The following is a 17,938-nucleotide window of genomic DNA, read 5'->3' as shown; positions in this document are numbered from 1 at the left end:
AAGCTATCCTGCCACCCTTGGAGTCATGTCTGCGACTCATCTATATTAATAAGTTGTTTCTGTTGGCCTGGGAAACATTTACCCATGTTCTATCTTGTACCAGAACATTCCACCTTTGCTCACGTTTTCCCTTAGCAGAGGTGAACCTGTCCAGCGGGGAGATGTTAAGAAGTCATTTTTACTTGCCTTCATCTATTAATTACAGCCTGGCATCTCAGATTTTGTAAGTGAAAGTATGAATAATTCTAGCCTGTTCCAGTGCATCCTTAAACAAATTTGACTTCAGCAGTAGTTGAAGAGCTCACAGAGGATTCTGGAACATTAGAAAATAATTTCTGTTCAGAACTGCCTCTTATGAAGGCTTAAACCATTACAGTTCAACTGCATGCTGTAGCAAACTGAAACTAACAGAGCCTTTCTTGTATTGTCTCAGAAGACAAGCGAAGAAAAGGATCTCAAAGTATCTTTCTCCTTTAATGTACACTTCATTGCACTGTAATGAAGACCTGCTGTTTGGCAAAACCAAGAAACAACCAGGAAAATCTGGAATACCTAAATTCATGTAGATAGCAGAGTTTCAGAGAAAATCTTTTGTTTAACCTTTATTTTAACAAGTTCTATTATTGCAAGTGCTGTGAAGCCATGTTTTCTTAGTACAATCAGTAGGGAAAAGATAAAGAATATTTAATTCAGTTTTGTAATTTCTATGCAAGGAATTAGAATATCAATGAAAAAAAAAAAAAAAAAGTAGAACAATTTCAGAACATCTTAGTGCTTACAATTCCTTGTTGAATAGCTGTCCGATTTCGTTTCCTATAGGGAGAAAACCTGCGCAGTTATTATTATTATTTTTTAATGTTTAAATAAAATGGTAAGGGTAAACATAAGAACTCTCAGAGACTCAAATCAATGGATAACTTCCAAATGACCTTTCAGATTTGTCTTAGATTTATTTATGTCTTAAGATGTGGAACAACTCTGCTGTGGATCTTAATAGCAGTCTTTCACTGTAGTCGTGGTATCAGTGATATCATACATCTTTTGAACCCTGAAAACCATATGAAGTTAGCATGACAGAAATAAAGAGCCTACATTAAGTGCAAGAATTTTCAGGAGAGAAAATAAGATAAATAATTCCATAATTCCATTGTGAAGTAAAACAAAGAAAACAACTTCCTTCCTTCCATAATTCCCCCTCAATAAAGCAAAATGCCCCAACTGATGCAAAAAACAAAAACTAAATAGCACTATTTTTAGAATTTTTTTTTTTTTTTTTTTTGCAAGACTAATCTATAAAGACAAATCTATCTGCCATAAGTAAAGAACAGAATTTATACTGTATTCTTAGAAAGCAAATGGATAACTGCCCTACTGACCATTGTAATTTATCTTCACATGTCGTTTTGGAAGTAAGTGACAGATTAGCCAACAGTGAAATAAGGCAAAATTTTTTAAAAACTAGGGAAAAAAAAAAAAAAAGGATTACCTACTACTTAGGGTTGATATCCATAACTTCCCAGTTCTCCAGAGTTGAGGTTGAACTGTTTTTGCCTTTGAAAAAGCTTTGCTCGTATTCCCACATATCAGTGATATTGCATATAGAATTGGTAGATTACAAAAAAACAAATACATCATCATAAGATGTGAACTGTTCACTCCTTGAAATACTTATTTAAGAGAACCAATATTTGTTAATTAAGTATACTTTTCTGAAAAAATTATTCTCTCATTTATATGTATGCCCAGAAAAAAGATTTATTCTTATATGAATATATAAGAATTATATATAAGTGCTTATATTATTACAAATAAGTGCTTATATGCACTCTCAAAGGTATTTTTTTTCTGTTTTCAATTCCTTGGACTTTTACCCAAATAAAATAAGTTTTACAAATTCTGGTACTGAACATGTGTATTTCTTAATGATAAAATAGTTAATCCACATATTTTGTTTATTGCTTCCACATATTTGTTTAGCCTGAAGCAGAAATTTTCTACTTAACAAATTGTAAATGGCTTGTGTTTTTGAAATTAACTTCTGTTTACTCATGAGACACTTTCATACTTATTTTTTGTTGTTGTGAAATTAGTTTTCAAAACACAAAAAGATGCTATTATATCTCCCATTAAGTGATTCCTATTTTTTTTTTTTTCCAGACACTTTTATTTTTAGAATAACAAATTTCTGAATTGCTATTACTCAGCTGTGCTTCAGAATCCTATAAAACATCCATACAGGTCAATCTGCTCCTGAAGAAATACATACATGCTTAAGGTAAATCACAATTTATAAACTCACTTTTTTACTCATTGGATTCTTAAAGAGAGAATAAACACTAAGGAATTATTTTACAGTGTTTTTCTGCAGATTCCTTATGGGGAATATTAAAAATTGAAAAAACTTAATATTTAAAAACTGTGAAAATGCTGTTTATTATAAGTCACATAATAACAGTTTTCACAGACCAGCAATAGAAACTTTCTGTTTTGTCATAAATTCCTACTGTATAATTCTGCATATATCCTTCAAGTTATTTAAAATTTGTAATGTAATGACACAACACTTGTTAGGAGCTTTTCCTTGTTAGTTAAGCATTTATTAGTGCCCCACAATTTTCTTTTAGTTCCAAATGCTTTATTATTACTCCTTCCTCAAATATTTGAGATCTCTGTGGTGTGGCAGAATATCTTCAAATCATACTAAATGACACCACTTATGTTAGTCTATATGAAATTTTGTGAAGAAAGAAAAAAGGATGAATTAAAAAATGTTCCAGTAAATACAATAAAATATACGCATTCCTATCTAGTGCCTCAAGGAAGCAATTTTGATGCTTGTTACTATTTAAGAGGTGAAACAGTGCAAAGGGTAAGAGAAGTTTTTCAGTAAAGCTATGAAATGTTCTGTAGTTGAAAAACAGTGTCTTAAATATTATCTACACTTCACGTGCTACTCACACACACTCCATCAAGATAGTTTATATGCTGCTAATATAGTCTGCAATTGAGAACATACAGGGCTTTGTATTAAATTTTATTTTTGAATCTAATTGCTTTCACCCACCTGCCAGAAGACCTTTTTTAATATACTCTGAATATATATATATATCAATAAAACAACATTTTATATATAAATTCACTCTTAAATAAAATATTTTTGTAGCACTAAACTTTTCTGAGTACAAAATTATCTCCAGTGGAGTTTCAAATCCAGCAAAAGACATTGAATGTTAGGAGGAAGCTACTGTTTGTGACAGCAATTACACGTAAACTGGGGAAATAGTAACAGGATGTCATATAATAGCTGCTCCATGTTGACTGATCATTTTCTAGTCCCTTTTCTTTGTAACCTTGAGGATAGAATATAATAGGTTCCCTATTTCAAATCATCTTCCATCTTAGAAGAATAAAGAGAACCTATTTGATACTCATGAAAGATTCTGAGTAGTAAATTCAATATTAAAAAATAACCAGAAATGTCTGCGCACGTGATTAAGCCAACATGTTTGGTCAATGAAAGAAAGAAAGCCATTGGTTTTATTCAACCAATTTTTTTTCTCCTAAAAAAATATATATATATATATATATTTACACATATATATATCTGTATACATTTCCCAATAAATGAAATGAGATTAGCTTTAGAGAAAGACAGCATTTTAACTTTAGGGAAAAAAAAAAAAAAAAAAAAAAAAAAACTTTTTTTTTTAAAATTATTTTTTTTTTTTTTTTTTTTTTTTTTTCCCCCTACAAAAAATAAAATAACTATTACTGAGTAGCGTTGCACATCATCAAACCATTCTCTGTTTCTCATGCTGTTCCCCAGCAAGTAGTCCAGAAGTGGGAAAAAGCCTGGAAGGGTACATAGCTGAGAGAGCTGACCCAATTAACCATAGAGATATTCCACACCATAGAGCATCATGTTCAACATGCTCAACAATAAAACTAGCAGAGGGAAAGTTTTTCCAAAGTAGCCATTGCTCAGGGGCTGGCAGGATATCATCAAAATGCTATCACTTTTTTTCCCTCTTCTCCTTCCCTCTTCACCCTGACATCACTTATTAAAGAGACTTTAACTCCTTAAGGCATCAAAGAGAGTGCGCAGCAGGCTTGCTGCTCTGGACTTCATGAGAACAGACTTCAACAACTTCAGGGAGTAGTTTGGCAGGATGACAAGGGAAAAAGCTCAGGAGGGAAGAGTGGCCCAAGAAAGCTAGTCAGTATTCAAGAACCATCTCCTCCAAGTCACAAACAGTGCATTCTGAGAAAGAGGAAAATGAGCGAGGAGGCCTCTGTGGATCAACAAGTTTCTCCTGGATTTATTTTGGCACAAAAAGAAAATCTATAGGGAGTGGAAGAAGGAACAGGTTACCTGAGAGGACTACAAAAAAATTCTCTGAGCAGCCAGGGATCAGGTTAGGAAACATAAAACCCAGACAGAATGAAATCTAGCCAGACACATAATGAGAACAAGAAGGAAATCAATAAGCATATCATTGATAAAAAGAAGGCCAGGGAAGATATGGACTCTCTCCAAAATGAAACGGGAGACCTGGTTATGAGGGATACTGAGAAAGGTGATGCACCCAATGACTTCTTTGCTTCAGTCTTTACCAACATAAAGTAAAGGTAAGAACTGTGACGAAGAGGATCTTCTCACAGAATGTGAAGATCATGTTTGAGACTATTTGAAGAACCTAAAGGTGCATAAGTCTGTGGAATGCAACAAGATCCATCCATATTTTTGGAGGGAACTGGAGGATGAAATTGTCAAGGTGCTGCCCATTATAATTGAAAGGTAACGGAAGTCCGATGAAGCTTCCACTGATTGGAAAAGGGGAAACATAACTCCATTTTCAAGAAGGGAAGAAAATAAGATCTGGGGAATTGCAGTCCTATCAACCTCACCTCTGTGCCTGGCAAGATCATGTAGCAGAGACTCCTGAAGGCCATAATGAAGCACATGGAAAAATAGTGCACTTGATGACTTGAGAGCAGCCCCAAGAGAAAGGACACGGGGATGTTGTTTGATGAAAGACTCAAACTGGCAATGTGCACCGGGATTGGCTGAGAGAGCTGGAGCTCTTCAGCCTGGAGAAGGTTCAGGGGGATCATATAGCAGCCTTTCCATACCTTAAGGGGGGACTTTTTATAAGGGCATGTAGTGACAGGACAAAAGGAAATGACTTTAAGGTGGAAGAGGGCAAATTTAGACAAGATATTATTAAGAAGAAATTCTTTACTGAGAATACTGAGAACTACTGAGAGTAGTGAGATAGCAAACAGATTACCCAGAGAGATTATGAATGCCCCCTCCCTGGAGACATTCAAGACCAGGCTGGATGGGTCTTTGAGTTATCTGGTCTAGCAGGAAGTGCGCCTTACTTGCAGGGGGGTTGGAACTAGATGATCTTAAAGGTCCCTTCCAACCCAAACCATTCTATAATTCTATGATTCTATTATTTCATGATTATCTCAATCTGAACAAGTCTCTCCCCCTCTCCTTGCCTCCCTTCTTTCCTTCCTTCCTTCTCTCCCTCTGTGTCCGGAGAAGGGCAATGAAACTGGTGAGGGGTCTGGAGCACAAGTCTTATGAAGTGTGTCTGAGGGGGCTGAGATTGTTTAGTATGGAGAAGAGGAGGCTCAAAGGAGACCTCACTGTACTCTACAACTTTCTGAAGGGAGGTAGTGACGAGGAGGGGTTTGGCCTCTTCTGCCAAGAAACAAACAGGATCTGAGGAAATGGCTGCAAGTTGTACCTCAAGAGTACAATTAGACAAATTAGACAATTAGACATAAGGAAGAACTTATTCCTTTTTCTCTCAGAAGTAGTCAGGCACTGGAATGGCTGCCCAGGGAGGTGGTGGAGTCGCCATCCCTGGCAGTGTTCAAGAGGTGTCTGGATGAGGAGCTATGAGATATGGTTTAGTAGCTTGTGGTAGTAATGGTAATGGGAGGACACTTGGACTAGATGATCTTGTAAGTCCTTTCCAACCTTGTGATACTATGATTCTATAACAAAAGATTATCTATAGTCTTTCTGGGACTTATGTGTCACCATGTGAAATTAACAGAAGAGATTCCAGTGACTAGAAATGACAGGAGTGCAGTATGTTACTTGGCCATGGTGCTGCCATTTAGAAAAATATGTAAAGTATATAATTTTTCTCTAGTTCTGACTGTCTAAAACCAAATGCATATCATTCCTCTTTCAGTGCTGTGGAGGTTTTTTTGCTTTGTTTTCTTGGTTTTTTTTTTTTTTTTTTTTGTTGGAACTGTCAGTTTATACTACCAAACGAAAGATCGATTCCTTCTGTGTAAAACTAGTAAGTAATAGCAACATTTCAGTTTTATGTGTTAGAGTTAGAACTCTACAGAAATCAAAAATACAATAACACAAGGAATTTCAATACTGGAGGGTTTTCAAATTAACATTTAAAATTCCATAATGTAATATTAGTTTATAAGAATAGATTTAATCTATTAAATTATATAGATTATAATATAATCTATATAATATATATATTATATATATATAATATATATATAATATATTATATATATATAATATATAATATATATTATATTATATATATATTATATTATATATATATTTATATTATATATATTATATATATATATTATATATATATAATCTATATAATATATATATGAAGATATATTTCAATTTACTTCAGATCATTGGCTGAGGAATAGATGCCATTTTATCTTGGTATATTTCTGAAGATATGGATGTGCAATATTGTGTTGACTTGCAACGACAGCTATGTTTACGCTCAATGTCACACTCAGAGACACCTGAGAGCATGACAGTTAATGCCTTCATATGTTTAACAAAGATGAGAGCATGGACTTAGGAACATTAGAAACAGCAGAGCTAAAAAGAGACTGCTTTCAGCTGCAGATCTTTCTCAGAATTGTTGTTACATGTGTCTCTGTGTGACATCTCTCAGAGATGCTGTTAACTTCTTAAGCATTTCATTTTTCAAATTGAGTTTACTCATACAACTGTCTCAAACTTCATTTCACCTCTGCCCTATGAAAATTTATAAGTTGTTTATGAAACAGTGCAAATATTCTGTGCTTTGCTTTGTTTTTCAATGTCTTCCCTTCCCCGAGAAGATGTGCAATGATATAGGCTAGGTTATTCCATTTGCTTATGAGTCTCTAAGTTGCTAAATGCTAGAAATTCTACCATTTTAGTCAGTGGTGTCCTTTCAGTAAAGCTGATTTTTCAGACAATTTTGGATATGTCAGTGGTCTTGCAACAATAGATAAAAATATGTGAATTTCTTTCCGCAATGGGACAGGAGAGATATGATGACTTCTGGCAAGGTATGACTATGTACAGAGTGTTATTGGTCTCTTGTGCTAAAAGTATGGCAAAAATCTGCACACAGAGAAATAGACAAGTCCATTACTTCTACAAGGAATGGCGATGTTATTTATGAGGGCTGTTCCAAAAGTAATCACTATTTCATTATGTTGACCCACAACATCAGTGGCAAGTGTTGGCTGTATAGCAGTAGAGGTTGAGCCTTTTTGCCAATATTCTGTTCTATTTTGTTGCCATCTAACAGATGGCAGCAGAGGAGCACTCTGACAAAATGGTATCTGACGTAGAAGTGCACATGAAGCAAAGGTGTGCCACTGAATTCCTCCATGCAGAAAGCATTTAAATCACTGGCATTTATTTATGCTTGCTGAACCTTTATGGAGGTCAAACAGTTAGCGTGAGAACAGTGAGGCAGTGGGTGGCGCGTTTCAGTAGTGGTGGCAGTGGATCTCCTCTACTAGAGAAGATTTTTATGAGTGCAGCATGTAGGCACTTGTTCATTGCTGGCAAAAAATGCATAGCTAATGGTGGTTGTTACCAACCTCCTCGCAACCCTGCCTGGTTAGCAACACTGCATCAGCGCCCCTACCATCTGCACCCCACCCTCCAGCACAGGGACACGAGAAACTCATGCATAGAGTGTAGCTCAAGTGCCAATTTATTGCTGCGCAACAACTACTTATATACCATGACATGCGACTGCCCCACGAACCTGTGAACCATTAAGCACCACCCAGAACCATCCCCTGTATGTCCCACCCACTGTAGCTCGAGTACCACCCACACCGAGTACTACCCACACTGGTGACTGTGTCAGAAAATAGTGTTTTGAAGTGTAGGATTTGCTTTATCAGTGTTACTGTGATCTTTGTATCTGCTGTACAAAGATTAGTTCCATTAGAAATGGGTGGCATTATTTTTGGAGCAATCTATGTACTTATCATAGGATAGAATACGTAGAGAGGTTAGCTCTTATTTTAATAGCTGGTAGACACAGTACCTAGTATTATTATGCAAACACTTTTGTGTAGCTGTGAGGATATTACCTCTTTGTTGTGATATAAAGGAGGCATCTCAGCACCATACAGCCGAGTGGCTTAGGAGGGATAGGACAAAGAATTAAAAAGCTGAAAACTCGTGGGTTTTGTTAAAGACACTTTACTAGTAGAGAAAAAGCTGCATATACAAGCAAAGCCAAACAATAAATTCATTTACTACTTTCAATTGGCAGACAGGTGTTCAGCTACTTCCAGTTGAGCTGGGCTCATCGTTTGTAATAGTTTCTTAGGAAGACAAACACCATCACTTTGAACATCCTCTTCTTCATATTTCTTTACCTCAGCCTTTGTTGCTGATCATGACATAAACTGAGTTCTGATATCATCTCAGTTAGTCTGTGTCAGATGTCCTGGCAGTGTCACTTCACATCTAAGAAATTACATGAGAGTTTTCCATGAATAGTAACAGTTTTTGTGTTCTTCATTCATTTTGATACTGTGCAGAAGAAAAAACTGAAAACCTTTTCATATGAACACACTTTTGGGAGCAATATCACAAAGCAGTTATGCAATTAAGAGTTTGGACTTTATGTTGAGGGGAAAAAAAATAAGATCCCTCTTAAAGCTTTTCAAAAGAGACCTTAAGAATTGATTTACTAATTTGATTTATTTCACATAGGTTAGCAGATTATAGTGAGATTGCAACACATCCTTGATGCACTTAATTTAGCATGTAAATAAAACTCCATAATTTGTTACTAGAACTATTTAAGATGCAATAATGTAGGCTATGGTTATTGGGATTTAGCCTGGCTAGGAAATAATTTCCAAGGGTTTTTTTGCTTTCTCTGTCTATCTAATTATATCTACTTACTGCTACAAAGACATGAAAATGGAATTTAATCATTGCTCAAGTGTTTTGTGTTCTTTGAACTACTGATTAGGAAAGGCTTACATGTTTACACTCCTACTCACCATTACATTTGTCAGTACTGAAAAGGACTGAACTATTCAAAAGCCAGAAAGTAACTAAAAATGATTTGTGTCTTGTATTGCACCTTTGGCTGGGCAATCCCCAAAATCCCCAAAATTTTTTAAAAAGTGTATATTGACATAGTTCACTTTAACTCACTGAATGAATGTTTATTTTGCTTTCCCTCTTCTAGACAAATACAGTACTATCTAAATCTTACCTTGAATATCAGACACATGACCATAAAATAACTGTACTCCCCTCAAGAATATTGCTATTATAGTTCTTCTTTATTTAAGTTATTATTAAGTTTGCTGCTGGAAAAAACAGGTATAGAAATATATAATTCACCAGGAGATAATTCAGGATTGGAAAAGAAACCTTTAAAAAGTACTCTGATCTGCCAAGATATTATGTACTTCTGCAGTAATGCTATCAGCATTCAGTTCCTTTGGACTTCATTTCTAGTATGCTAATATCTTTCAGAAGGAATCTAAACCGCCCACTCTATTTTTCATCTCTTCTCAATGGAATAGAAAAGAAGAATAAAATATTCCAAGCAAAGTGCTTGGAAATCATATTTTGGAACACAAACTTTACTTGAACGTGTTAAGATGTGGTCTTCCACCCATCTCTAATTAATTCAGTTCTGCTTTATAAGCAGCATAATCATGCTCTGGCTTTTATGTTTTTCAAATATCCTGAAAAAACATTTACAGATGATCTTATGCACTGTGTTCTACTTCTCCTTTAACTGGAGCTTGTGAAATCTTCTGATACCAGTAGTTGCACTTGAACAAAAGCATTTCCCATTTATTTCCACTTTTGTGAATAACATTCATTCTTCACTTGCTATGTTAAGGCTGGTCAGCTTTTAACCCTAAGCTGGTCATTCTACTCTAGCTGATATTCAGGAATACCACTGATGTGCTTATCGCATGGTCTAGAAAATGCTTACCTCCTTTTTTTTTTTTTTTTTAGAAATCTAATTGCACAGATGTGCTTAGCTGATTGCATTAAAGACATTAATAGTAGTCTGTAGTTCAAGGGAGAATTATTGTAAGCAGGAAAGTGCATTTTTAATCAATGTATCTGTATCTACAACCACAAGACTAATAATTAGATCAGCATGCTCCAATTACTATTTTGATCAGATTCAGATTCTATAATGCTGCAGCAGTGTTACTTTTTTCAAGCATCTAAATTATACCATATAACAAAATAGTACAGTCATTATTCATAAGAGCACTGTGTATATTGTTAAATGTATTGTAGAAAGTAATTGTAAAAGATTTCATCTGAGTATGTCGGTGAACCTGTAATGCAGCAGTATTTGCTAAGGAGGAGCTTAAGTGAGGCAGCAACAAGACAAGCAGCATATCTCCAGTGATACATAACCTGAAATTCATTTATGCAGCAGGGTGGATGTTTTGACTGCATAGTGTTCAAAGAATGCTACTTTAACATGTACATGCACATACACACACACGTACTCTGGGAACAGCCCCTTCCCCACCAGGACCACATGAACCTTCAGAACTGGGTACTTCCTTCAGCTACTCAATGTGGCAGGCTCCATCTGGGGTCCCAGCCCCTACACATACAGACTCCAGATGGGTTCAACCTGCTGCATCACATGCTCCCATCCCACACAGAGGGCACATTGTTTGAGATGAAGACCAGAAAAATGGCTTACATCATACTCAAAATTACAAAAACTAAGTTCTACATATGAAAGTGTTTGCTTTATTTTTGCGTGATTTCCTAACATTTGCATGGAGTGCAAGAATTACTTTGCTGTGATGAATACTATAGTCTTACTATTGACTAGGAATAGGACAAAAGGAAATAGCCTCAAGTTGCACCAGGGAAATTCAGGTAGGATATAAGGAAAAAAGTTCTCCAAAGGAGTAGTCAGGCACTGGAAGTTGCTTCTGGAAGGTGCTGGAATCAATATCCCTGTTCAAAAACCATGCAGATGTGGTACTAAACAGTATGGTTTAGAGGGCAGCATTGTTGATGGAGGTGTGGTTGGACTAGATGATCTTAGAGGTCTTTTCCGACTTTGTTTCAACGCATCTATTATTATGACAGTTTTTTGATTTTTTTTTCCTCCTAAAGCTCTCCTGTTTTGGCTGTGTATACCTCATTTACACCACGCAAAAATCACCATTTCAACATTATTACCCGACTTTTTGAGAGCTATTTGCTTTTTCATGTACTGAAATCCAACATTCTTCTGAGAGAAGAATGGAAAATAAATGGAAGCTCATGGAAAAAAAAACCAAAAACCAAAACCAACAAACAAGCCTGTGACATGAATATATTTCCCTCCTGAACTTTTAATGCAGGCAACAGAAGAATATAATTATATCTTTAAAAAAGACAGTAAGGAAATACCTACTTCCCTCTTACTATAATTACTCTTCTCTATAACCACCGTGAAAGTCTTAAGCCTATTAAAATTAATGCTGATGCAAAAAAAAAAAATGAAGATGGCACTCAGTGAAACCATACAGCTTTCATTTTCCTATGATATTTCAGTACCTTGATGACTTCTGTGCTGAACTGAATTTTCACATTGAATAAAATGAACTGCATTGTTTACTGGTCAGAACTGTAATGTTTTCCAGAAAAGTGGTTATTAACAGAAGATCACTTTTTTTTCTCACTAATGACACTTCTTGCTGGGTAATATTGCTGTTATTTGCCATTAAATTGTCAGATACTACTTTTAAAATAAAAAAAATAGTTACATCAAATGTGTTGATTTTAATTTTGATTTTTATCTTACAGACACTGTATATCCCAGGTTGCCAAACTTCACAGAATCACAGAATGGCCAGGGTTGGAAGGGACCTCAAGGATCATCAAGATCCAACCCCCCTGCCACAAGCAGGGCCACCTACCTCCACATGTAATACTAGACCAGGCTGCCCAGGGCCCCATCCAACCTGGCCTTGAACACCTCCAAGGACAGGGCATCCACAACCTCTCTGGGCAGCCTGTTCCAGCACTTCACCACTCTCTCTGTAAAGAACATCCGTGACATCCAACCTAAATCTCCCCCCCTCAACTTACAACCATTTCCCCTTGTCCTGCCATTACCTACCCTTTCAAAAAGTTGATTCCCCTCCTGTTTGTAGGCTCCTTTATGTATTGAAGGCTGCAAAGAGTTCACCCTGCAGCCGCCTTCTCTCCAAGCTGAACAAGCCCAGACCCTCAGCCTGTCTTTGTAGGGGAGGTGCTCCAACCCCAACCATCTTTGTGATTCTCCTCTGGACTCTTTCCAACAGCTCTTTCTTGTACCGGGGGCTCCAGACCTGGACACAGTACTCCAGATGGGGCCTCACAAGAGCAGAGTAGAGGGGGAAAATCTCCTCCCTGTCCCTGCTTGCCACCCCTCTTCTGATGTAGCCCAGGATACCATTTGCTTTCCGAGCTGCAAGAGCACACTGCTGGCTCATATTAAGCTTTTCATCCATCAAGACTCCCAGATCCTTCTCTGCAGGGCTGCTCTCAAGAACTGCTGCTTCCAGTCTGTATGGATGCCTGGGATTCCTCCGGCCCAAGTGCAAAACTTTGCACTTTGCTGTGTTGAACCTCATGAGGTTCACCCAGTCCCACCTTTTAACTCTTTTGAGGTCCCTCTGAATGGCATTCCTTCCTTCTACCCTGTCAACCGCACCACTCAGCTTGGTGCCATCGGCAAACTTGCTGAGTGTGCACTCAATTCCATCATCAATGTCATTGATAAAGAGCACTGTCCTTGTTAAAGAGCACTGGACCCAAGACAGATCCCTGGGAGACACCGCTCGTTATTGGCCTCCACCTGGACATAGAACCATCGATGACCACCCTCTGTCTGCAGCATTTCAACTAATTTCTTATCCATTGAGTGGTCCACCCATCAAATCCACATCCCTCCAATCTGGAGATAAGGATGTGGTGGGGGATCATGTCAAAGGTCTTGCTCATGTTCAGGTAAATGACATGAGTTGCCTTTCCCTTGTCCACCAATATCATCATTCCATCATAGAAGGCCACCAGATTGGTTAAGCATGACCTCCCCTGGTGAAGCCACACTGTTCCATGATCCTCACAGATGTCTTGCTCCAATTTATAGGAGGGAGATGAGGTTCTTTTAATATCTGTATACCTGGCATGAGATTAAGAAACAACAGCTCATATGTTAGTCCAACCAGTTTATTATAAATCCTAATCATGGAGACAGGGAAGGGAAGGAGGGCGACAGAAAAGATAGGAAAGAAGCAAGAATTGCGTAAAGCGGGGATAGTCACCAGGATCCAGCAGCGGTCCTGTTGCACGGCGTTTCAAAGGTCGGGGGGGAGGGGGAGAGGGAGGAAGGAAAGCAGCAGTGTGGCTGGTTTTTATTTTCTTTTGGTAAAGCAAAAGATTTTCAAAAAAAGTGACATTCACAAAAGAAAATATATTTTCTTCCAGCATTTTTTAGCTTAATGATAAAAGGAGAGGATTTCATTAAATATTAATATTTTTAAAAAATAAAAGTAAAATAAAGATTCCGTGGAAAATGAAATGAAATAACTTCTTCTAATTTTGCAAGTTCTATATTTTTTAGGTGGAATGGACTTCCTATTTCTAAGCACAGGCTTGATCTATATATATGATATCACTGACAGATGACTCCTTAAAGACTACTGCAATAGAAGAAAACAGTTGTTGCTGCTGTCAAATTACGAAGTGCAATTGTTAGGTTGAGCCTTCTTAATGAAGTGTCAGTGTTTACATCTTTGTGATGTACAAAAGCAGCTTCACTACTGAAAAACAAAGAAATCAACAATGTATCCGAAATGTTTTTAAAATGTGTAAGAAGAAACAGTAAAGGCAGCATATAAAAAATACTGTAATTGTAGAAGGCATAAATAAAGCTTGTGCTCTTATTACACTAATCACATTGCATGTTCCATTTATTCAACTTGTCAATTGCTATGTTCTAATTATAAATTTTGCTTTTTGTGATACATCTGCAATAATCAGAATAAAAGTAGTACTTGTGCAGCTACTGCACAGTTAAGACAGATTACTGTCATGCACAAGCACACAAAGGATCCCAAACTGCTTTTGAGAAACAGATAATGCTGTGTAGTACTGGTATTAATACCAGACCTTATCACCAGTCACTAAAATTTGCTACTCACACTGGAAAAAGAGATGACAAGAGTAGAAATTAACTTGTAAAAAAACCTGCCACCCAAAGAAGGCAAGAACCATGCTGTTGTGCCTCTGAGGCCATCGTACTTGTCACTGTCTTCACTTGATCATCTTGCTGTTTACCTTCTGCTCAGTGTATTTTCTGAGTGTTAAATTCTTCTTTCTTTGCTTTCTCCTCAAATCATTTGCAGTTTGAGGTTAAAAAAAAAAAAAAAAAGTTTTGAGGATAAGCTAGGACTTACTGTCTCAGTAAAGTAAGTTGCTCATCTTTCATCCCACTAAAGATTGTGTATGTTTCGCATACAACATACATACTTAGGAGATTTGAACTAACAAAGATGTAGAAATGTAAGTTTCAGCAGGTTGAGGGGCAAATTAAAGACTTATTTCCTCTCTTTTCCACTTAGTGAAAATGAAACAAGCACCCTGAATTCAGAGATGTAATAAGTATACAGTACAAATGTTTATGAAAGTATTGAAATAAATGGTAATATTCAAGAAGTGAAAAAAAGTTTTCACAACATCTGAGGTCTTAAGATGGTTTCTACACTGGAGAGCTGTCTGCTCATGTCTGACCCACGCTGTCATGAAGTTCTGTAAAGGTAAGCACAGTCAACAAACTGAAGGATAGCCTACACAGAAAGAAGGAGGCTTTTCTGCATTTTCCCACACTGGAAAACAAAAACAAACAAGAAACACGCAGTCTTTCATTGATAGATGGCATTTCTGCCTTAAATTCAGCAGTTAAGAAAAATAAATTAAGGTGGATGTTAGGTTAGCTGTGCATTCACAGCTCAACAAAGAATTACAAGCATGGGAAAAAAAAAAAAAGAAAAAAAAAGCTGTGTTTCACATATAAGGAACTTTTCTTGCTTAAATTCTGGTCCAAATACGCAGCGCAAATATCTGCCTTTAAAATAGTCATCCTGGTCTCCTTTTAAAAGAGGTAGGGAGAATAAAACCTTTTTTAGGTCAGAGACCTTAGACGTTGCAATGAGAAAAATAAATATTTCTGCTTCCTATGAAAAATATACTTAAAATACAGTACTGTATATAGGTTAATAACAGCTGAATCACATTTACAGTGCCTTCAGAAGGCTAGCAGAAGCTTGATGAAAAATATCTTACTTGTGGTTAGATAGTTGGAAGCTCTTCTTAATACTATAGACCTCAGAATTTTTACGGTTAAATATTTTGAAAAATACTAGGGAAGCAGAAAAACAGGGAAAAGCAACCAAGTTCAAAGGAATAATGTAGTAAAGACATACAGAGTTCTCAAAAACAACATAAAAAATGACTTCAGAAAAAAAAGTCTGGTCAGAAAGAAACATATTCAACAGTTCAATTCCTGCTTCAAACATGTTAAAAATAGACAAAGGAAAAAATTATATATTCTCTATACGTATGATAACTAGCTGAAATACAATACTAGCTGTACAGTTTTAACAGTAGCATGGTACTTTACAGATGCTATAATTGGAATGACAACCATGGTAAAAAGGAAACAATCAAGGAAAAAAATACTTATATACTATATCCAAGGATCTAGGCTCATAAAGGAAAACTACAGAAAGAGATCCTTCCCCAGGGCAGTCTGCCATTACATGGGGTCTAGGAGGGGTAGAATTGCCTTCACCTGTGTTCCCAAAGCTGATTCAGTCCTTGCCTCAGGTGAACAGTCAGTGGTTCAGGCTATGACTCAACAATTCCCTTTTTCTAACCGGATTGCTTGTTTCTAATAAACATTCAGAATCAGTGGAGACTTCAAAAATCCAGTGGAAGGAACTCACTGCACAGAAAGACAATTCATGATATATCCTGTAAATACGCATATGCTGTGTTGCATTTTTTATAGGAAAGGCAAAATAGATACAGTAATGAAGTAATATATGATAAAAATTTAATTATCAAGAAATGATAGCCTGTGTACAGAAGCTGAAATATGGTAAATGGTAATTTAAATGGTAATTATCAAATGGTAAACAGAAAAATGTACCTGAGCTCCCAACCCTTCAACATTTCACAAGGCACATAACTTTTTTTTAACACTTTTTGCTTAACATCTTTATCATTATTAATTAAAGTTCTGACAACAACTTCAGTAAGTTTGCAGATGACACAAGGAGTTCAACATGAGTATTGTTCTTCAGGCTGGGAAAGATCTGCTGAGGGATCTAGATAGGCTGGATTCATGGTTAATTTTTTCAATGCATTACATTCAGAAAGTGTAAATGCCTGGTGCTACACTTGGGTGCTCTGTACAAATACCTGAAAGGAGGTTGCAGCAAGTAGGGTGTCAGTCTCTTTTCTCAGATAAAAAGTGATAGGACACTATGAAACAGTGTGAAATACCCCGGGGTTGGGGGCTATTGGTGTCTCGCTCCAATTTATAGGAGGGAGATGAGCTTCTTTAATATCTGTATACCCAGTGTGAGATTAAGAAACAATGGTTCATATGTTGTTCCATCCAATTTATTACCAAACCTAATCAGGGAGACGGGGAAGGGAAGGAGGGCGATAGAACAAATGGAAAAGAAGCAGGAGTTGCGTAAAGCGGGGAGAATCACCAGCAGGATCCAGCAGCGGTCCCGTTGCACGGTGTTTGAAGGTCCCGGGCAGACGCAGCAGACGATGGAGAGCAGCAGCGTGGCCGGCCTTGGGCAGCAGGCAGGTAGACGAGGAAGTCGAGGAGCCAATTCTTGAAGCAGCAACAGCGGTCAGGCAGCAGGCTCAGGAGAGCTCAACAGTATGCAGGAATCCCCTCAATCTTCAGGAATCCCTCTGTTCTTCATGAGGAATCTGTTGTCAGAAACCTTGTTCTTCGCGAGGAATCTGTTGTCAGAAACCTATCCTCATGGTTTTCAGTTCCTCTTTTATCCTCCTTATTCTCCTGCCTATGTGACAAGGATGGGCCTTGAGCAAGAGTCATTGAGTACCCCCTGAGATGGCCATCATCCGGAGATAGGTCCACACAAAGGAGCACTTCACAGCTATTTAGCTGCAGCTCATCTCGCTCTCGTTGCCCCTGGCCTTGTCCATCTGCGTTCCCTCAGACAAAGGATTTCACAATCCTTGCTCGGGACTTGTCTGGACTTGAACAAGTCCATCTGTGTCCCCAGCAAGCTTTGAGACACAGAAGTTAACAGAATAGTCTCTTACAATTGGACACTAGGAATAATTTCCTCATGGACAGAGTAGTCAAGCATTGGAAAAATCTGCCCAGTAGAGTGGTCCCTACCTTTGGAGGTATTTAAGAGACATGTGGGCATGGCACTAAGTGATAGAGTTTAGTGATGAAATTCAGTTTGATTGTTGGACTTGACAATTTTGAAGGTCTTATCCAATCTAAATGAATATATGTTCCTATGATTCTACATTTCTTCTTACAAAAAAACAAAAACAAAAACAAAAACAAAA

This window comes from Centrocercus urophasianus, unplaced genomic scaffold (genome assembly GCF_019232065.1).
Source record: "Centrocercus urophasianus isolate 14NV4802_14NV808 unplaced genomic scaffold, USGS_Curo_1.0 seq_12, whole genome shotgun sequence".
Taxonomy (NCBI): domain Eukaryota; kingdom Metazoa; phylum Chordata; class Aves; order Galliformes; family Phasianidae; genus Centrocercus; species Centrocercus urophasianus.
This window is presented reverse-complemented; position numbering follows the sequence as displayed.